We start from the raw sequence: 21,901 nt of genomic DNA on the forward strand, positions 1-21,901 counted from the left end.
AAGGATTCTGCTTCACAGTCACACACCATGCCTGGAACAGAGGAGATACTTAATAAGGGTTGCTTGTTGATTGGCTGATTGCTATGTCTCTTACATGTTATCTCATTTCATATTCACAATACTCTTCAATAGAGTCACAATACTCTTCAAGAATTGATGCTTTTGAGAGTAAAACCTACCTGACCTTTAGGGCACGAAACATCAGAACTTGCTGCAATGGGAGATCAGGCCTTTATGTAATCCATTTACATTAGAGAGAGAGCATTTTCTTTTGCTTGAGAGGTTGACATGCCTTCACGTGTTTTCCACTTAATCAGCAGAATCATTTAGGCACTGAGGGTTTTGATGATCTCAATAAAAATACCTATTTATGTTAAAAAAAAAAAAAAGAATTGATGCTTTTGAACTGCGGTGTGGGAGAAGACTCTTGATAGTCCCTTGGACAGCAAGGAGATCTAACCAGTCAATCCTAAAGGAAATCAGTTCTGAATATTCATTGGAAGGACTAATGCTGAAACTTAAACTCCCATACTTTGGCCACCTGATGCAAAGAACTGACTCCTTGAAAAAGACCCTGATGCTGGGAAAGATTGAAGGCAGGAAGAGAAGGGGATGACAGAGGATGAGATAGTTGGATGGCATCACCGACTCGATGGACATGAGTCTGAGCAAGCTCCAGGAGTTGGTGATGGACAGGGAAGCCTGGAATGCTGCAGTCCATGGGGTCGCAAAGAGTTGGACATGACTGAGCGACTGAACTGAACTGAACTTCAATATATAGGTGTCAAGAAGAGAGATACTGAGAAGACAATTCACAAAGATGGTCAGAATGAATTCCTTTAAGTCTTGTGCACCTAATGTTTACCAGGTGGTTTCTGCAGACTTTTAATCCCACCACGATGCTCTGTGATAGACGGTGAGGCCTGGCGTGCTCCAGTCCACGGGCTTGCAAAAAGTCAGACACAACTGAGTGACTGAACTGAACAATGCTCTAAGGTGGGTAATGGGATTCCCCAGTTTACAGATGAGGGAGAAAGAGGCTAAAAGAGCCAAATAACTTGTTCTGGACCAGTGGACTGAATTTTGGCTGTGTACCAGAATACCTAGAAAAACACAATAAGACATTATAGCAGAAGACAAACTGTCATGTAGGAGGAAGTAGAATAACATTAAACCTCTAAGCTAATGCAATTGCCAAGGTCAAACACCGGGGTAGGCAGCAATATGCAACAAACTGAATATAGGTTTGGGAGTTGGACAAACTTACATTTGAATCCCAGAGCCACCAGGTGCTCATTATAAAGCTCTGGGCAAGTCATTTAACTTTCTGGAGCTTCGATTTCCTTATCCATAAAATGAGGTAATAATAATTACTTTGAGGATGTTGTATTACATGAGACAACTTACCTAACTGTAGATACGCAATAAATGCTAGTCTTCCTTTCCTCAACCTAACCGTCAAGGGAACAGGGGAGACGGAATTATGTAACTGTTGTTATTTCTCTGCTTTGTTTCAACAGTTCTCAGAGTGCTATTGTAACCCGCAGCATCACTTGGGCATTTTTAGGATGCCAATTCTCGGGCCCCACCCACACCTACCCTCTCAGAACCTCTGGGGATGGGGCCCAGTAATCTGTGATTGCAGGTGCTCTCTGGTTTGAGAACTATAGCTCTGTTTCATTATGGACCCCGTCTGCAACATAGCTGTGGTGGAAACTTGAGTAGCTGAGTAACTTGGCAAGATCACAAAGTTATTCACTGAAGACGCCACTCAAATAAGGATCTCAGGCAAAAGAGTGCTCTTATTCCCAACAATAATTACCAATGGAACATAGACTTTTCTCATTTTACAAGTGAAAATATGGGACTCTCCACCTTTGTGAGCCTTAATAAACTTTCTTATAAGGCAGTTTCTCTGCTCATGTTTCTTTTCCCTACTCAAAACTATGTCTGGTGGTATACTCTATATATATACTCTATATATAATCTTCTGTTCACTCATGGTGAGGAAAAACATGTTAACATGTATAAATACATGTTAAATAACCAGGCTCAAAGTAAACGGGTATGAATGTTAATTCAGGGTGTCATTCTAGGACTGCGGGAGTTGGCACAACACAGCTCTAAGAAGAAGAGGCATTTGGCCCTCCCTCCTGTGGCCCTGCAGTAGGCCTGCAGTAGGCTCAGTGTCATGGCCAAAACATCATAGCTGGGTGTGCATCCAGGCAAAGCACCGGGGGTGGGAGGGGAACAAATTTTCAAAGTACGGTAGTCCCGGACAGCACGTGCTGTAAACCGGCTCTTAGAAGTGTCCTGATTTTCATGGTGAAATACTCTCACTACAAATGATTTCAAGCTACCATGGTTGAACATCCTGCTAACAAAGTTGCTGAATATTCAACCATCAGCAGTGGGCAGTGGAGCTGGCCCCAGCACACCGCTGTGACATCTACTATCGGTGGGCCCTATTTTGACATGGCAGGTGGCACGGTGTTTTATTTATTGTACTTGCAAGTACCTTCAGAATGCTTTACAGTATGCCTCCTGAGGAAGTAATCACACTGAACGTGACTTTATGAACCCTGCCTGATTCTCAGGAAACCAAATTTACATGTTGGATTCTTTCAGTAGAAACAATTATTTTGACTTTACACCTATTTTTTTTTTAACTTGAAAAATTCTCCTTTATTTTGTTTTAAAAATTGCAATTATGCAATCTATAGTACATGTAGAAAAATATTTTTAAGACATGCATGTGATTCAACACAAAGCAAATAAATACTCATGCAGTGATCATGCAGATCAAAAAATAGAACATTGCCAGCATCTCATACCCCACCCCTCCACTGTCCATAGTTACCCTTTTCTCTTTCTAAAAGATTGACTCCTTCTAAATGGTAATTGCTTCCTTGATTTATTTGACAGATGTCTGTCTAAACACGCATTCTTTTTTTTTTTTTTTTTTTGCCCCACAATTTTTTTTTTTAATTTTTATTTTTAGTTTATTTTACTTTACAATACTGTATTGGTTTTGCCATACATTGACATGAATCCACCACGGGTGTACACGCGTTCCCAAACATGAACCCCCCTCCCACCTCCCTCCCCATAACATCCCTTTGGGTCATCCCCGTGCACCAGCCCCAAGCATGCTGTATCCTGCATCGGACACAGACTGGCGATTTGATTCTTACATGATGTATACATGTTTCAATGCCATTCTCCCAAATCATCCCACCCTCTCCCTCTCCCTCTGAGTCCAAAAGTCCACTATACACATCTGTGTCTTTTTTGCTGTCTTGCATACAGGGTCATCATTGCCATCTTTCTAAATTCCATATATATGTGTTAGTATAATGTATTGGTGTTTTTCTTTCTGGCTTACTTCACTCTGTATAATCGGCTCCAGTTTCATCCATCTCATCAGAACTGATTCAAATGTATTCTTTTCAATGGCTGAGTAATACTCCATTGTGTATAAGTACCACAGCTTTCTTATCCATCCATCTGCTGATGGACATTAGGTTGTTTCCATGTCCTGGTTATTATAAACAGTGCTGTGATGAACATTGGGGTACATGTGTCTCTTTCAATTCTGGTTTCCTCGATGTGTATGCCCAGCAGTGGGATTGCTGGGTCATAAGGCAGTTCTATTTGCAATTTTTTAAGGAATCTCCACACTGTTCTCCATAGTGGCTGTACTAGTTTGCATTCCCACCAACAGTGTAGGAGGGTTCCCTTTTCTCCACACCCTCTCCAGCATTTATTGCTTGCAGATTTTTGGATCGCAGCCATTCTGACTGGGACTTTACACCTATTTTGACTGGCAGTTGTGAAAGCAGGATGACCAAAATTATTATTTTCAACTAAATAGAATGTTGACAATAATATGAAGTAGATTAGAGGTAGAGATAAGCTCCTGCCTTGAAAATCTCTTCAGAAAAATTATTATATATAATACAGGTTTATTATAATATGTATAATATTATAAATATATATTATATTATATATAATAAATATATAATTATATATTTGTATATATTATATATAATACAGGTTTATGTTTATAAACATAAGTGTATGTTTATATTATATATTAATAGAAGAGTTTTATAAGTATTAAATAAACAGTCTTTGGCATAATTTTACATGGTTAGATTTTCAGGAAATTTTATTTGTTCCAATATTTCTATGTATTGCTGAGAAGAAGAATGAAGTGAATTATAATGTTCTGAAGTGAGGTAGTTGACCCCAATTACACAAAGGATAGGAAATTTTTAAAAAGAAGATCATGGTTTTATTTTTTGCCTGTAGTCTCAGGATTAAATTCACTATCAAAATCTTTTTTCTATTCATTCTTAAATTATCCCAAGATTCTTGTAACCTCATAAATAAGACAGTAGACTAAATCAAGTGCATTTCAACATTTTACAAATTCTAATCTTAAAAATATAACCTATTTATTCATAAAATTTATTTTTAATTTATATCTAGCAGAGTATTTTATTATTTTTTCAGAGAGTCGAATTTTTTAATATTTATTTCTATTTACTTATTTGGCTATGCCGAGTCTTAGTTGTGGCTTGCAGGACTTTAGTTGCAGCATGTGAGATCTAGTTCCCTGACCAGGGATCGAATCCAGGCCACTTGCATTGGCAACACAGTCTTAGCCACTAGACCACCAGGGAAGTCCCTTGAAAACAGTTACTGGTGGAAGTGAAAAGTGATTCAACTTCTATGCATGGGAACTTTACCACCTCATTCAAACTTACAAATATATCGACATGTACCTTTTCACCCAGCAAGTCCATTCTAGGAACTTATTCTGCAGGTATACCTGCTATGCATGAAATGACGCTTGCTCAGCATTACTCACTACAGTGTTGTTTGTAATAGCAGCAGAATGTGTTTCTCAATAGGAAATGACTGAAAATGTTGTGATGCCTCCATGCATCCCAGTGGACTAAAATAAACCATAAAAAAGGATAAATGAAGCCTCTTGCACATTTTTAAAAAAAAGAATCCTAAGATATATTATTAAGTCTTAAAGAAAACCAAGATCAGAACAGTTTGTAAATGACTACCATTTGTGTGGGTTCAGTTCAGTTCAGTTCAGTCGCTCAGTCGTGTCTGAGTCTTTGCGACCCCATGAATTGCAGCACGCCAGGCCTCCCTGTCCATCACCAACTTCTGGAGTTCACTCAAACTCACGTCCATCGAGTCTGTGATGCCATCCAGACATCTCATCCTCAGTCGTCCCCTTCTCCTCCTGCCCCCAATCCCTCCCAGCATCAGAGTCTTTTCCAATGAGTCAACTCTTTGCATCAGGTGGCCAAAGTACTGGAGTTTCAGCTTTAGCATCATTCCTTCCAAAGAACACCCAGGGCTGATCTCCTTCAGAATGGACTGGTTGGATCTCCTTACAGTCCAAGGGACTCTCAAGAGTCTTCTCCAGCACCACAGTTCAAACGCATCAATTCTGGCGGTCCTAAGATGGCGGAGGAATAGGACGGGAAGACCACTTTCTCCCTCACAAATTCCTCAAAAGAACATTTCAACGCTGAGTAAACTCCACAAAACAACTTCTGTAGGCTGGCAGAGGACATCAGGCAACCAGAAAAGCAGACCATTGTCTTCAAAAACAGGTAGGAAAAAATATAAAAGACGAAAAAGGAGACAAAGGAGGTGGGGAGGGAGCTCCGTCCCGGGAAGGGAAGCCCGTCCCGGGAAGGGAAGCCCGTCCCGGGAAGGGAATTTTAAGAAGAGAGGTTTCCAAACACCAGGAAACACTCTCCCTGCCGAGCCTGTGGCGAGCCTTGGAAACACAGAGGGCAACATAACAGGAAGGAAAAATAGATAAATAATTAAAACCAACAGGTTACAAGCCCAACAGTAACTCCCCCAGCGGATAAGCAGCACAGACGCCTGTGTCCGCCACAAGCTAGTGGGGGCAGGGCAGGGACGCGCGGGAGGCGCGGGCTGCAGAGCTTTGCAAGTATGGGGCAGGAACGCCCCACGCGCAACCAGAACGATCTAACTTGGGCTAGCAAACCAGACTGTGGGATAGCTACCACTCGAAAAGCTCGAACATAAGACACCGCCAGGACCGCGCACAGAACAAAGGACGGAACGGAAAAAGCCGGCTGCAGACCATCCCCGCCGGGGACAGGAAGCCAGAGCCGTAAGGGCTGGAAAGGGGCAATTGCAGACCCGGAGAGACTTTACTTACCTAACTGCAAGCCGGCTTCTTTGCTAAGACTTCTGGAGGTGCTGGACAGTCACCATCTGCCTCACAAGGGGTGCCAGCGGTCCACCCAGAAAATTGAGCAGCAGAGACAGAAAAGGCGCCAAGTCGCAGCGACCACGCTCGCCAAACTCCTGAGCTACTCGGACCTGGGAAGGGCACAAAACGCAGTCCTAACTGAATCTGTGCCTCTGAGGGCTACCTGAGTGCCGAACCTGAGCGGCTTAGACCGGGGAAGTGCACGCAGCCTAGGGCCGGCCTCAGACGGTTCCCAGCTGAGCATGGTAGAGCCGCAGCGGTTTGTGCACCGTGAGAAGGGACAGGTCCAGCGGGGCTGAGACACTGTGTGCACACGACAGTGCTATTTGTTTGCAGCATCCCCCCCGCCCCTCCACAGCGCGACTGAACTAGTGAGCCTAAAAAACCAGCAAACAGAAGAAGTTAAACAGAGGGAACCGCCTTGGAAGTGACCCCACACTGCCCACAACATCAGAGAAGGGCCAGATATATTTTTGCTATTTTTAAAATCATTCCTTTTTTTCCTTTTTTTTTCTTTTTCTAACTTTTTTTTTAATTGTTAAGTCTTCTATTTCTCCTCTAATTTTTATTTCTAAAACCTACTATTTCTATATATAGTAAAACACATATATAGTCTTTGGGTGGTTGTTGTTGGTGTTTTTTTTTTTTAATAATTCTTGTGACTTGTTTTTTCTTTTTTTTTCTTTTTTCCTTTTTCCTTCTGCTTCTTTTCTTTAATATTGTATTTTTGAAAATCCAACCTCTACTCTAGATTTTTAATCTTTGCTTTTTGGTTTTTGTTGGCAATTTTTGTACTTTTAAAAACCCAAACTTCACTACCCAATTTTACCTGAGAGCGAGATTACTGGCTTGACCACTCTCTCCTCCTTTGGACTCTCCTTTTTCTCCACCAGGTGGCCTCTGTCTCTTTCCTCCCCCATCTCTTCTCTATCCAACTCTGTGAATCTCTGTGTGTTCCAAACGGTGGAGAACACCTAAGGAGCTGGTTACTGGCAGGATTTGTCTCTCTCCTTCTCAGTCCTCTCTCTTATCCTCCTGGTCACCTCTGTCTACTTCCTCCCTCTCCTCTTCCCTGTATAACTCCGTAAATACCTCTGAGTGGTCCAGACTATAGAGCGCACATAAGGAAGTGACTACTGGCTAGCTTGCTCTCTCCTCTTTTGATCTCACTGCATCTCATTCCAGTCACCTCTAACTACCCCCTCCCTCTTCTCTTCTCCTTGTAACTCAGTGAACCTCTCTGGGTGTCCCTCAATGTGGAGAAACGTTTCATCTTTAACCTAGATGTTTTATCATCGGTGCTGTATAGATGGAGAAGTCTAGAGGCTATTGTAAAAATAAAACTGAAAACCAGAAGCAGGAGGCTTAAGTCCAAAGCCTGAAAACATCAGAGAACTCCTGAATTCAGGGAACATTAAGCAATAGGAGCTCATCAAATGCCTCCATACCTACACTGAAACCAAGCTCCACCCAAAGGGCCAACAAGTTCCAGAACAAGACATACCATGCAAAATTCTCCAGCAACACAGGAACACACCCCTGAGCTTCAATATACAGGCAGCTCAAAGTTACTCCAAAACCTTTGATGTCTCATAACCCATTACTGGTCACTTCCCTGCACTCCAGAGAGAAGAAACCCAGCTCCACCCACCAGAACTCCAACACAAGCCTCCCTAACCAGGAAACCTTGACAAGCCACTGATACAACCCCACCCACAGTGAGGAAGCTCCATAATAAAGAGAACTCCACAAATCACCAGAATATAAAAAGGCCACCCCAAACGCAGCAATATAACCAAGATGAAGAGACAGAGGAATACTCATCAGGTAAAGGTACAGGAGAGTTGCCCACCAAACCAAACAAAAGAGGAAGAGGTAGAGAATCTACCTGAGAAAGAATTCCGAATATTGATAGTGAAAATGATCCAAAATCTTGAAATCAAAATGGAATCACAGATAAATAGCCTAGAGACAAGGATAGAGAAGATGCAAGAAAGGTTTAACAAGGACCTAGAAGAAATAAAAAAGAGTCAATATATAATGAATAACGCAATAAATGAGATCAGAAACACTCTGGAGGCAACAAATAGTAGAATAACGGAGGCAGAAGATAGGATTAGTGAAATAGAAGATAGAATGGTAGAAATAAATGAATCAGAGAGGAAACAAGAAAAACGAATTAAAAGAAATGAGGACAATCTCAGAGACCTCCAGGACAATATGAAATGCTCCAACATTCGAATTATAGGAGTCCCAGAAGAAGAAGACAAAAAGAAAGACAATGAGAAAATCCTTGAGGAGATAATAGTTGAAAACTTCCCTAAAATGGGGAAGGAAATAATCACCCAAGTCCAAGAAACACAGAGAGTTCCAAATAGGATGAACCCAAGGCGAAACACCCCAAGACACATATTAATCAAATTAACAAAGATCAAACACAAGGAACAAATATTAAAAGCAGCAAGGGAAAAACAACAAATAACACACAAGGGGATTCCCATAAGGATAACAGCTGATCTTTCAAGAGAAACTCTTCAGGCCAGGAGGGAATGGCAAGACATACTTAAAGTGATGAAAGACAATAACCTGCAGCCCAGATTACTGTACCCAGCAAGGATCTCATTCAAATACGAAGGAGAAATCAAAAGCTTTACAGACAAGCAAAAGCTGAGAGAATTCAGCACCACCAAACCAGCTCTCCAACAAATTCTAAAGGATATTCTCTAGACAGGAAACACAAAAAGGGTGTATAGACCCGAACCCAAAACAATAAAGTAAATGGTAATAGGATCATACTTATCAATAATTACCTTAAACGTAAATGGGTTGAATGCCCCAACCAAAAGGCAAAGACTGGCCGAATGGATACAAAAACAAGACCCCTCTATATGCTGCTTACAAGAGACCCACCTCAAAACAAGGGACACATACAGACTGAAAGTGAAGGGCTGGAAAAAGATATACCACGCAAATAGAGACCAAAAGAAAGCAGGAGTGGCAATACTCATATCTGATAAAATAGACTTTAAAACAAAGGCTGTGAAAAGAGACAAAGAAGGCCACTACATAATGATCAAAGGATCAATCCAAGAAGAAGATGTAACAATTATAAATATATATGCAGCCAACATAGGAACACTGCAATATGTAAGACAAATGCTAACAAGTATGAAAGGGGAAATTAACAATAACACAATAATAGTGGGAGACTTTAATACCCCACTCACACCTATGGACAGATCAACTAAACAGAAAATTAACAAAGAAAAGCAAACTTTAAATGATACATTAGACCAGTTAGATCCAATTGATATCTATAGGACATTTCACCCCAAAACAATGAATTTCACCTTTTTCTCAAGTGCTCACGGAACCTTCTCCAGGAGAGATCACATCCTGGGCCATAAATCTAAACTTGATAAATTCAAAGAAATCGAAATCATTCCAAGCATCTTTTCTGACCATAATGCATTAAGATTAGATCTCAATTACAGGAGAAAAACTATTAAAAATTCCAACATATGGAGGTTGAACAACACACTTCTGAATAACCAACAAATCACAGAAGAAATCAAAAAAGAAATCAAACTATGCATAGAAACTAATGAAAATGAAAACACAACAACCCAAAACCTGTGGGACACTATAAAAGCAGTGCTAAGAGGAAAGTTCATAGCAATACAGGCATACCTCAAGAAACAAGAAAAAAGTCAAATAAATAACCTAACTCTACACCTAAAGCAACTAGAAAAGGAAGAATTGGAGAACCCCCGAGTTAGTAGAAGGAAAGAAATCTTAAAAATTAGGGCAGAAATAAATGCAAAAGAAACAAAAGAGACCATAGCAAAAATCAACAAAGCCAAAAGCTGGTTCTTTGAAAGGATAAATAAAATTGACAAACCATTAGCCAGACTCATCAAGAAGCAGAGAGAGAAAAATCAAATCAATAAAATTAGAAATGAAAATGGAGAGATCACAACAGACAACACAGAAATACAAAGGATCATAAGAGACTACTATCAGCAATTATATGCCAATAAAATGGACAACGTGGAAGAAATGGACAAATTCTTAGAAAAGTACAATTTTCCAAAACTGAACCAGGAAGAAATAGAAAATCTTAATAGACCCATCACAAGCACAGAAATTGAAACTGTAATCAGAAATCTTCCAGCAAACAAAAGCCCAGGTCCAGACGGCTTCACAGCTGAATTCTACCAAAATTTTGAGAAGAGCTAACACCTATCCTACTCAAACTCTTCCAGAAAATTGCAGAGGAAGGTAAACTTCCAAATTCATTCTATGAGGCCACCATCACCCTAATACCAAAACCTGACAAAGATACTACAAAAAAAGGAAAACTACAGGCCAATATCACTGATGAACATAGATGCAAAAATCCTCAACAAAATTCTAGCAATCAGAATCCAACACATTAAACAGTTCATACACCATGACCAAGTGGGCTTTATCCCAGGGATGCAAGGGTTCTTCAATATCTGCAAATCAATCAATGTAATTCACCACATTAACAAATTGAAAAATAAAAGCCATATGATTATCTCAATAGATGCAGAGAAGGCCTTTGACAAAATTCAACATCCATTTATGATAAAAACTCTCCAAAAAGCAGGAATAGAAGGAACATACCTCAACATAATAAAAGCTATATATGACAAAGCCACAGCAAACATTATCCTCAATGGTGAAAAATTGAAAGCATTTCCCCTAAAGTCAGGAACAAGACAAGGGTGCCCACTTTCACCGCTACTATTCAACATAGTTCTGGAAGTTTTGGCCGCAGCAATCAGAGCAGAAAAAGAAATAAAAGGAATCCAAATTGGAAAAGAAGAAGTAAAACTTTCACTGTTTGCAGATGACATGATCCTCTACATTGAAAACCCTAAAGACTCCACCAGAAAATTACTAGAGCTAATCAATGAATACAGTAAAGTTGCAGGATATAAAATCAACATTCAGAAATCCCTTGCATTCCTATACACTAATAATGAGAAAGTAGAAAAAGAAATTAAGGAAACAATTCCATTCACCATTGCAACGAAAAGAATAAAATACTTAGGAATATATCTACCTAAAGAAACTGAAGACCTATATATAGAAAACTATAAAACACTGATGAAAGAAATCAAAGAGGACACTAATAGATGGAGACATATACCATGTTCATGGGTCGGAAGAATCAATATAGTGAAAATGAGTATACTACCCAAAGCAATTTATCAATGCAATCCCTATCAAGCTACCAGCCATATTTTTCACAGAACTAGAACAAATAATTTCAAGATTTGTATGGAAATACAAAAAACCTCGAATAACCAAAGCAATCTTGAGAAAGAAGAATGGAACTGGAGGAACCAACTTGCCTGACTTCAGGCTCTACTACAAAGCCACAGTCATCAAGACAGTATGGTACTGGCACAAAGACAGAAATATAGATCAATAGAACAAAATAGAAAGCCCAGAGGTAAATCCACACACACATGGACACCTTATCTTTGACAAAGGAGGCAAGAATATACAATGGAGTAAAGACAATCTCTTCAACAAGTGGTGCTGGGAAAACTGGTCAACCACTTGTAAAAGAATGAAACTAGATCACTTTCTAACACCACACACAAAAATAAACTCAAAATGGATTAAAGATCTAAGTGTAAGACCAGAAACTATAAAACTCCTAGAGGAGAACATAGGCAAAACACTCTCCGACATAAATCACAGCAGGATCCTCTATGATCCACCTCCCCAAATTCTGGAAATAAAAGCAAAAATGAACAAATGGGATCTAATTAAAATTAAAAGCTTCTGCACAACAAAGGAAAATATAAGCAAGGTGAAAAGACAGCCTTCTGAATGGGAGAAAATAATAGCAAATGAAGCAACTGACAAACAACTAATCTCAAAAATATACAAGCAACTTATGCAGCTCAATTTCAGAAAAATAAACGACCCAATCAAAAAATGGGCCAAAGAACTAAATAGACATTTCTCCAAAGAAGACATACGGATGGCTAACAAACACATGAAAAGATGCTCAACATCACTCATTATTAGAGAAATGCAAATCAAAACCACAATGAGGTACCACTTCACACCAGTCAGAATGTCTGCAATCCAAAAATCTGCAAGCAATAAAACAACCTAGATGTCCATCAGCAGATGAATGGATAAGAGAGCTGTGGTACATATACACTATGGAGTATTACTCAGCCATTGAAATGAATACATTTGAATCAGTTCTGATGAGATGGATGAAACTGGAGCCGATTATGCAGAGTGAAGTAAGCCAGAAAGAAAAACACCAATACAGTATACTAACACATATATATGGAATTTAGAAAGATGGCAATGATGACCCTGTATGCAAGACAGCAAAAAAGACACAGATGTGTATAGAGGACTTTTGGTCTCAGAGGGAGAGGGAGAGGGTGGGATGATTTGGGAGAGTGGCATTGAAACATGTATATTATCATGTAAGAATCGAATTACCAGTCTATGTCCGATGCAGGATACAGCATGCTTGGGGCTGGCGCACGGTGATGACCCAGAGAGATGTTATGCGGAGTGAGGTGGGAGGGGGGTTCATGTTTGGGAACGCATGTACACCCGTGGTGGATTCAAGTCAATGTATGGCAAAACCAATACAGTATTGTAAAGAAAAAATAAAGTAAAAAAAAAAAAACAAAACAAAACCAAAAGCATTAATTCTTCAGCACTCAGCCTTCTTCACAGTCCAACTCTCATATCCATACATGACCTCTGAAAAAACCAAAGCCTTGACTAGACAGACCTTTGTTGGCAAAGTAACATCTCTGCTTTTCAATATGCTATCTAGGTTGGTCATAACTTTCCTTCCGAGGAGTAAGCATCTTTTAATTTCATGGCTGCAGTCACCATCTGCAGTGATTCTGGAGCCCAAAAAAATAAAGTCTGACACTGTTTCCACTGTTTCCCCATCTATTTCCCATGAAGTGATGGGACCAGTTGCCATGATCTTCATTTTCTGAATGTTGAGCTTTAAGCCAACTTTTTCACTCTCCTCTTTCACTTTCATCAAGAGGGTTTTTAGTTCCTCTTCACTTTCTGCCATCGGAGAAGGCAATGGCACCCCACTCCAGTACTCTTGCCTGGAAAATCCCATGGATGGAGGAGCCTGGTAGGTTGCAGTCCATGGGGTCGCTAAGAGTCAGACATGACTGAGCGACTTCACGTTCACTTTTCCCCTTAATGCATTGGAGAAGGAAATGGCAACCCACTCCAGTGTTCTTGCCTGGAGAATCCCAGGGACAGGGGAGCCTGGTGGGCTGCCGTCTATGGGGTCACACAGAGTCGGACACGAAAAGTGACTTAGCAGCAGCAGCAGCACTTTCTGCCATGAGGGTGGTGTCATCTGCATATCTGAGGTTATTGATATTTCTCCCGGCAATCTTGATTCCAGCTTGTGCCTCTTCCAGCCCAGCGTTTCTCATGATGTATTCTGCATATAAGTTAAATAAGCAGGGTGACAGTATACAGCCTTGACGTACTCCTTTTCCTATTTGGAACCAGGTTAGAAAAACCCAAATCAACAACAACGAAAAAAAAAAAAAAAAACAGGCAAAAGGAAAAATATGTACAGCTTTTCTGTACTTAGCATGACTTGAAAAGGAGACCCAAGAAACTGGTAACTTTGCTGCCTCTGGAAAGGGAAACCGGATGGCTGGGGAGTGGATTGTTGCTGTCATTTAGTCACTAAGTCATGTCCGACTCTTTTTCAACCCGCCAGTCTCCTCTGTCCATGGGATTTCCCAGGCAAGAATACCAGAGTGGGTTGCCATTTCCTTCTCCAGGGGGTCTTCCCCACCCAGGGATCGAACCTGCATCTCCTGCATTGCAGGTGAATTCTTTTACTTCTGAGCCACCAGGGAAGCCTGGTGAGTGGGTGGAAGGGAGACTTTTACAGTGTCCCTTCTGAATTTTGAACTACGTGAACATCTTACAAATTCTAAAACTAAAAAAAATTCACGTGGCAAGTACACGTTGGCTAAGGGAACTAATGAACTAGAAAACTGATTTATTAAATAAAGGGCTTCCAGTCAATACTCCTCTCTGCTCTTTAGAGGAAAAGGTTTTAGAGATTCCTAGCCTCTGCCCCTTCCCTAATTCCTGGCAGAGTCCCCACAGGGAATCACCAACAGAGGTGCTCTCTGGGTCTTCAGAAAGGCATGTGGGAAGAAAATATTTATTCCGGTCAACTGGCATAATTTCCATGAAAGGCCTCCCTTTTTCATCCTGAAACCATGCTTTCATGTGGCCCCACAGAGACATGTCAGTTGGAGGACTTTGCCAAGCTTGTTTAATTAGGCTCCTTGCTGAAAAGCTGAGCCATTGGTCTCTGAGATATCAGCTGGCCCCAAAAGATGCAATCACTTCTCCACAGGGAACTCTTTTTTTAAAAAGTCTGATAGTTAACGCCTTCCTGCATACAAACCAGCATATTACAATTATTTACAATGTTGAGAAAAGCAAAGTGAATAATACCAAAGCCTCCAGAACTGCAACAACCTGAAGAGCTGGTCTGTGAGTGCTGATTAAATTCCAGGGGAAAGGGTAGTGAATAGCACTGGTATGTGTTTTGGGCAGCTCGGGTGTCATCACTTGGGCTTGACAAGGAGGATGAAAGGGAGACTGACCACTTCCCTGGGAGGAGGCTCCAGGTGCTCCAGGTGCCAGTGAAGGAGAGTCCCATCCTGCAGGCCTGCAGGCCAATAACAAAAGGAGAAACAGAAAAGAATGGGAGGAGTGGGGGCCTTAACCCCTTCTCCCCACATCTCCATTTGTACTATAATGTGACCATTTCTATAGCAATGCCTATAGAAATCCTGCCCACCCAACTCTACAGATGAGGAAACAGGCTCAGAAAAGTGCAGTAACTTGTCTAAAATCTTTACAACTAACACGTGTCCAGCTCAGGAAATGAGCCCAGGGCTCTCTAATGCAAGAATTCATCCACTTTAGGATTTTTATCAGAATTTGTTTTAGGAAGGAAGACTAGAATTTTTTTAACCTTCTATCTGATTAAGTCAGACAGCTTTCTTTGCCAAGATTTTTTGCTCCTTTGTGTGTGTGTGTGTGCTGCGAGGGATCTTAACTCCCCAACCAGGGATGGAATCCGTGCCTCCTGCAGTGGAAGCACGGCTTCTTAACCACTGGACTGCCAGGGAAGTCCCTATTCACTTTTTAAGTCAGAAACAACCATTTAGCTTTCAAGAACTTGTGCCATTTTTCTAATATTGCATCTCAATGTGCTATTTGACATCTGTACATTATTTCCACTTCCAACACAAGGAAGATGAATTCTTCCTTTTTCTTTCCTTCTCACCTTGAGTTAGTCCATATGAGCTGAATGAGGGATCCTCAAATTGTTTTATCAGTCAGAAGACAAAGAGAAAATTCCCAGGAGTGCCAGGACAGCCAGAGCCCCTGACTGGAGGTAAGATCTGGCTGCTCTGGTTATTTGGGTATCCACTTCCCATAAACTGTGTCTTTTGACTTTTTGAAGACAAAACTGGGAGACACAATCTTATGTTAGCAGTGTGGACTTGTGTTAGACCTAAGAAAAACTTCTTAATGTATGATAAAAGAATGCAAGAAACAGATAATATTAATAAAATCAATGCTTCTTGTGCATCCATAACTATCGCTACCCAGAAAGGAGCATTAATTCAAGCTGAAAGGAAGAGATGAAGGCACACATCATGAAGGTGTGCACGCGTGTGTGTGCTCAGGCATGTCTGACTCCTTGCGATCCCAGGGACTGTAGACTGCCAGGCTCCTCTGTCTATGGGATTATCCTGGCAAGAATACTGGATGGGTTACTATTTCTTCCTCCAGGGAATCTTCCCGATGTAGGGATCGAACAAGAGTCTCCTGTATCTCCTGGATTGGCAGGTATCAGGGATCAAATATCAACGAGCAAATTATTCGTCTCTGACTGGTCGGTCCAGAAGATGCTGAACTTTGCCCTGCACACAAGGATGTTGCCTAGTACTACTGGTGATGTAATTTGACGATCATTGAAAATGTCTGTCTTTGTCAACCTGAACAAATCCAAAATGACCAACAAGGAAAGTAAAGGGCACAACACCTTACCTGCCTTTTCACAGTGATGGTTTTCTGTCTACCAGGACCCAAGGTTCAATTCGCTTCCAAACAGCAAGGACCTGGCTAATTCCTCTCTCTCTGTGCCCACAACAGCTCACCGAGTAAGTTCTAATTTCGATGATGAGCAATGCAGGGCCCCATCAGGTTCTGATCCATCATTGAGAGCTTTTGTTTTTGCCTGTGGATTAGGAGTAAGAGGCTCTCCTGTCATCTCACTTAATGGAAGTGAGAAACATATAGGATAGCTCTTTGAAAAAGTTGAAAATTTGATATTCAAATGTCATGATTTTATTGTTAACAACAGCAATTGTTTCTTGCTTTTCCCAGCTAATTTTTTTTTTTCCTGTTCTTAGGGAAAAAAAGTAATAATAGCTACAGCCTTCTCAGGAGCAGGGAATGCTGTTCAATGAGAGCTTTCTAAATGGCTGTTTATTATTAACACCCACAGAATTTCTTCTTTTACACATCTCTTTTGGAATGGAGAGTCCTCTAGGGAATGATGGCACCATCCACTTTCTGTGAAATGCCTCTTGGGTCTGACTCAGTGTGAATGATGAAGCAGGATGGTTGATCAGCCTGATATAAACACATGCCTCCCCCCAAGCTGCATTTCTGCCTTCTGTTTCTCTGACCCAGTCCTCTACCCTCAACTTTTCCTTGACTCCATCCACAGTGCTTATAAAGGGGTTTCAGTCCCCCCATAATTTCTATTAAGCCATTCTAAAGATCCCTTCCATAAACACACAATCCATAAAAAGCAGTATGATTGCTGCCTTTGGGCAGCATCAGACTATCTTTTAGCTGCTCCCCTCCCAACCAGACTGCTATGCCAAGCCCCTTCCATCAGGCGACTGTTGAGAACACACAGCCACCACCCCCTGTGGCAGCCTCCACCTGGCTGAGTAATCCCATTCAATCGGCAAAACTTGACTGAGTGCTGGAGTCATACAAACCCGGCATCAATCCTGGTTCTACCATTAACGTCTGTGAGAGCCTGGGCCAGTCCTCTCCCCTGAGCTTGTGTCCTCATCAGTCAATGGAAACATGAATGCTTCCTCTCGTGGTGGCTGCCAGAATTCAAGATAACATACACCAAGCATCCACCTCCATATCAAGTACCCACGAAAGACACGCAGAAAGGGTAGATATTGAGTAACTATGAGAAACGTTCTAGAGATGGTAGAATTCTTAGGGAGAGATCGGAGTTGCCTGTGGACAGAGGTCAAGAAAGACTTTGCAGAGGAGCTTTGCAAGAAGGGTAAGGAATCTGGCAGATGGACTGAGGGGAGGGCACACCAGGCAGGGGAACAGAAACAAAGCTGGGACTGGAGCCCAAACCCCTGGGCCCAGTGGGGCAGGTAACAGGATGCAGCTGCAGCTGAGTAGGAGTGGGGAGGGAAGCTTGGGAGAGGAGGCCAGAGCCAGGAAGAAGCTAGATCAGAAGGGCCTTTTAGAGTCATTGTTAAGTTGTAGGGCACATGGTTTGGCTCACAATATAGTAAGATTTCTGCAGCAATGGCCAGTCAGAATACATTAATTACACTAGCAACTGGATAATGAGAATTGAATGTCATATATTATAACCCTCCAAAATATAAGGGCCTCTGAGCTGATGGAAACCTTTGTAACACTTCCAAGTCACACCAGGGTCTGCTGAGAGGCTGGTCCAGGAGGAATATCTCGGCAAAAGCGGGAGATGGAATGAACAGGGAGAGAACATCCAAGGCCAAATCCTTGAGGGTCGAGAGAAGAGGAAACAAAATATAAATCTTAAGCCCAGGGATCAAGGAACTCAAAGATACAGGGCTGAAATGATGTGACCTGGGAGGTAGGATGAAAGACATGTGAATTAAGAGCACTGGCTTTGAATTCAATCCCAGTCCTACTGTCCACTGGCTGTGTGACCCTGGGCAAATTGTTTTACTTCTCTGGGCCTTAATTCTTTCATCTGCAAAGTGAGGCTAGTAATAGTATATACCTCTCAGAGAAAATTGAAGCAAGGCACCTATAACTTGACTGCCTAGCAGGTAACAAGTATTACAAATATAATAATTCATAAAAGTGATTCCAGAATACCCTCTTTCCCTCTCTTTTTTCCCCCTCTACCATCTTGCCCTCTGTCTTTTGTTTTCCTTGCAAAACCTAAAAGGACGGTATTTTCAAGAATCCCTGTCTTCAGCAATGTTTTGCCTTTCTTCATTTTGTTTCTGAGGACAGAGAACAAGTTAGGAGATCACCCTCCCTTGCTCATGGAGGAAGCTATGACATAAAGGACTCCAAATCCTATCAATGATGGTTGGGCCATTTAAAGAAAAACCATGCAGTGAAATTGACTTCTGGGGACAAGTACAGGTCTATGAATTTCAACACATGTACAGATTCATGTGACCACTACTCCAGTAGGACACAGAACAGCCTTTTCACCCCCAAATCTTCCTCGCACTACCTCTTGATAGATACACGCTCCCACCACCCCAACCTCTGGTAACCACTGACCCGTCGTCAGTTAGCGTAGCTTTGTCTGAGACTGTCATGTAAGTGGAATCATAACCTATGTAAGCTTGGTTACATGTAAACTATGCTTCTCTTATCGTCATAATGCCATTGAGATTAATTCAAGTTGGTTTATGCATCACTAGTTAGTTCCTTTTGATTGCTGAGTAGTATTCCATGTTTGGACCCTTTGAAGAGAAGACACAAGCATCCTTGGTGCTATTTCTTTTGTGAAGGTTGCCTTAGTGAAATTCAAAGCCATTGGTTCCAAGTAACAAATGATGTATTTTTAATGTCTTCAGTCATGCACTCAGTTCTTAACTAATTTTTCCCTATGAGAATATGATCCCCTCCAAAAAAAAAAAAACAAACTATATAACCTAATGTACGTGCTTCCCCTGTTGGGAGATAGCCACTGAGAGAGGGCTAGACGTAGGCATCACTGGCATCCCACCTCACATGGTCCTCCTGCCTCCAGCCAGGTTCCAGGCTGCCCACATGGTCTCAGAGGCAATCATACCATGGATCTTCTGCGCCAGCTTCCAAAGCCACTCCATGCCCACCTCAAGTGGCCTCGGTTTCAGCTGTCTGATGCCCCACCACTGCTCCCCATCAAGGGGACCAGCCATGTCTCTGGGGCTTTTTGCTGCCATGCTCACATCACTCTCCTTCACTTCACTCCTGTGAACCCATTCATATCTGTGGCCACTCATTTCTTCCTCCCATCATTACTCCATTGTTCTCACTGAGAGAAGGCCCTCTCCTGACCAGAGGGCTTTTTTTCCCCAGCTTTATTGAGATATAACTGACACGTGACGAACTTGTGTAATAGTTTAAGGTGTACAATGTGTGGACTTGATGCACTTATATGTTGCAAAATGATTACTGCCATTAATGATTAAAAACCCCATCATCTCATAAAATTACCATTTTTAAAATTTTTGAGAACATTTAGGATATATTCTCCTTGAAACTTGCAAGTTTATAATTTATAAAATGCATAGTTTATAAAAGTATTGCTAGCTGTAATCACCATGCTATACACTAGACCCCACAGGACATATTTATCTTATAATTGAAACTCTGTACCCTTTATCCCCCCTTTCATCCCACACCCCAGCCCCTGGTAACCACCACTCTACCATCTCTATGAATTCAGCGTTTTTAGATTTCTCAGGTAAGTGAGACCATATATAGTTATTTGTCCTTCTCTGTCTGACTTATTTCACTTAGCACAGTGCCCTCAGGGTCCACACGTGCTGTTGCAAACGGCAGGCTTTCTTTCCTACGGCTGAATAGTATTCCATATGGCACATCTTATCTATTCATCCATTGACAAGACACTTCAGTCAATTCCATATCTTGCCCGTTGCGAAGAGTGCTGCAGTGAACAGGGGAGTACAGATCTCTCTGCCATATCCTGATTTCAATTCCCTTGGATACACACCCAGAAGCGGGGTTGCTGGGTCACATGATAGCTCTATCTTTAATTGTTTAAAAGGAATCTCCACGCTGTTCTCCATGGTGGCTGAACCAATTTAATTCCCATCAATCCTTGCTAACACTTAGCTCCTCTGACCAGAGTTGTAATTCTTGTATCAGAATCCCGAACAAGATGGCCTGGCTCTTGCAATGTCATAGTGCACCCTAAATTATCAAGTCGTTGATTATTACTCTCTCTCAGTCTCTAAGACTGATGAGAATAGCTTGAGTTGAGTCAGGGGAACATTTATAGTGTTGCACCTCAGTGTTGCTTCCAAAATTGTCCTTCCTTCAACCAGGGTCTGCTTTTAAAGCGTTTTGTTTCTACCTTCCCAAAATTTAAATTTTCAGCTCGCTGCGTGTGGCGGATGGTCTCCAAAGGCGGCTACCATCAATGTCTCTCTCCATTGTATGCCATGCTACTCCTTCCATCAAGATGTAAAGTCTAGGAACTACGCTGGTGGTCCAGCGGTTAAGATTCCACCGTTCCAGTACCTCCATTGCAGCAGACCCCTGGTTGGGGAGTAAGATCCCGCATGCTGCACATGGTGCAGCCAAAAAAGAGATGCAGAGTCTAGTTCCTCTTTCCTTGACTCAGGGCTAGCCCTGGGACTTGCTCCAACCATCAGAAGAAGGCAGAAGCGTCATTCCAGTCCAGACTTTGAGGACACGCAAACGGTGAAACTCACGTACTCTGAGGAAGGCAGCCACCACACAGTAAAGAAATGCATGGTCTTCTGAATGACAGACCATGTGGAGAAGCCACACAGAGGAAAACCAGGGTGCCACACATTTAAGTGAAATCTTCCCAAACCTTTCAGCTCAGCCCAGCCACCCTCTGAACACAGCACAGAGTGGCCCAGCTCTCATTACTTGCCACCACCCAACCAAGCCCTGCCTGGATTCCTGACAGACAGAATAATGAGGAATAATAAGTCGTTGCCATTCTGAGCCGCTAGATTTTGAGGTAACTTGTTACCAAGCAATAGATAAGAAAAACATGGAAAGAATCCTTCAGGTTTTCAAGAGGTAGCTTTTGCCCTTTTCCTTGCTTCAGCATCTTAGCCACAGCCAGACCTGTGTTTCAACTTGTCTTCATGCTTCCCAGAAGGGCTTGAAGATCTTTGTGCAAACAGAAGCCCTGGTCACTTCTGAAATGTGCCCTGACATGCCAGCCCCCACATGTGACATGAAAATATGACTCTTCCTTTCTCCTCACATTTCTTTTCTGATAGAAGTTTTTAGGAAGTTAAAATGAGTTTGCTTTCCCTAATCAGTGAAATAATGTATGTGTGTGCTAAGTTGCTTCAGTCGGGTCTGACTCTGTGTGACCCTGTGGACTACAGCTCACCAGGCTCCTCTGTCCATGGGATTCTCCAGGCAAGAATACTGGAGTGGACTGCCATGCCCTCCTCCAGGGGATCTTCTCAACCCAGGGATTGAACCCCTGTCTCTTACATCTTCTGCACTGGCGGGCAGGTT

At 41.8% G+C, this 21,901-nt stretch overlaps 1 protein-coding gene across 1 annotated transcript in view; it reads right to left on the reverse strand.

Moving 5' to 3' along the window:
* Positions 1 to 21,901, reverse strand: part of LYRM9 (LYR motif containing 9) — a 59,344-nt gene that overhangs the window by 15,961 nt on the left and 21,482 nt on the right. The gene's annotated exons all lie outside the window — the stretch shown is intronic.

This window comes from Capra hircus, chromosome 19 (assembly GCF_001704415.2).
Source record: "Capra hircus breed San Clemente chromosome 19, ASM170441v1, whole genome shotgun sequence".
Classification (NCBI taxonomy): Eukaryota; Metazoa; Chordata; class Mammalia; order Artiodactyla; family Bovidae; genus Capra; species Capra hircus.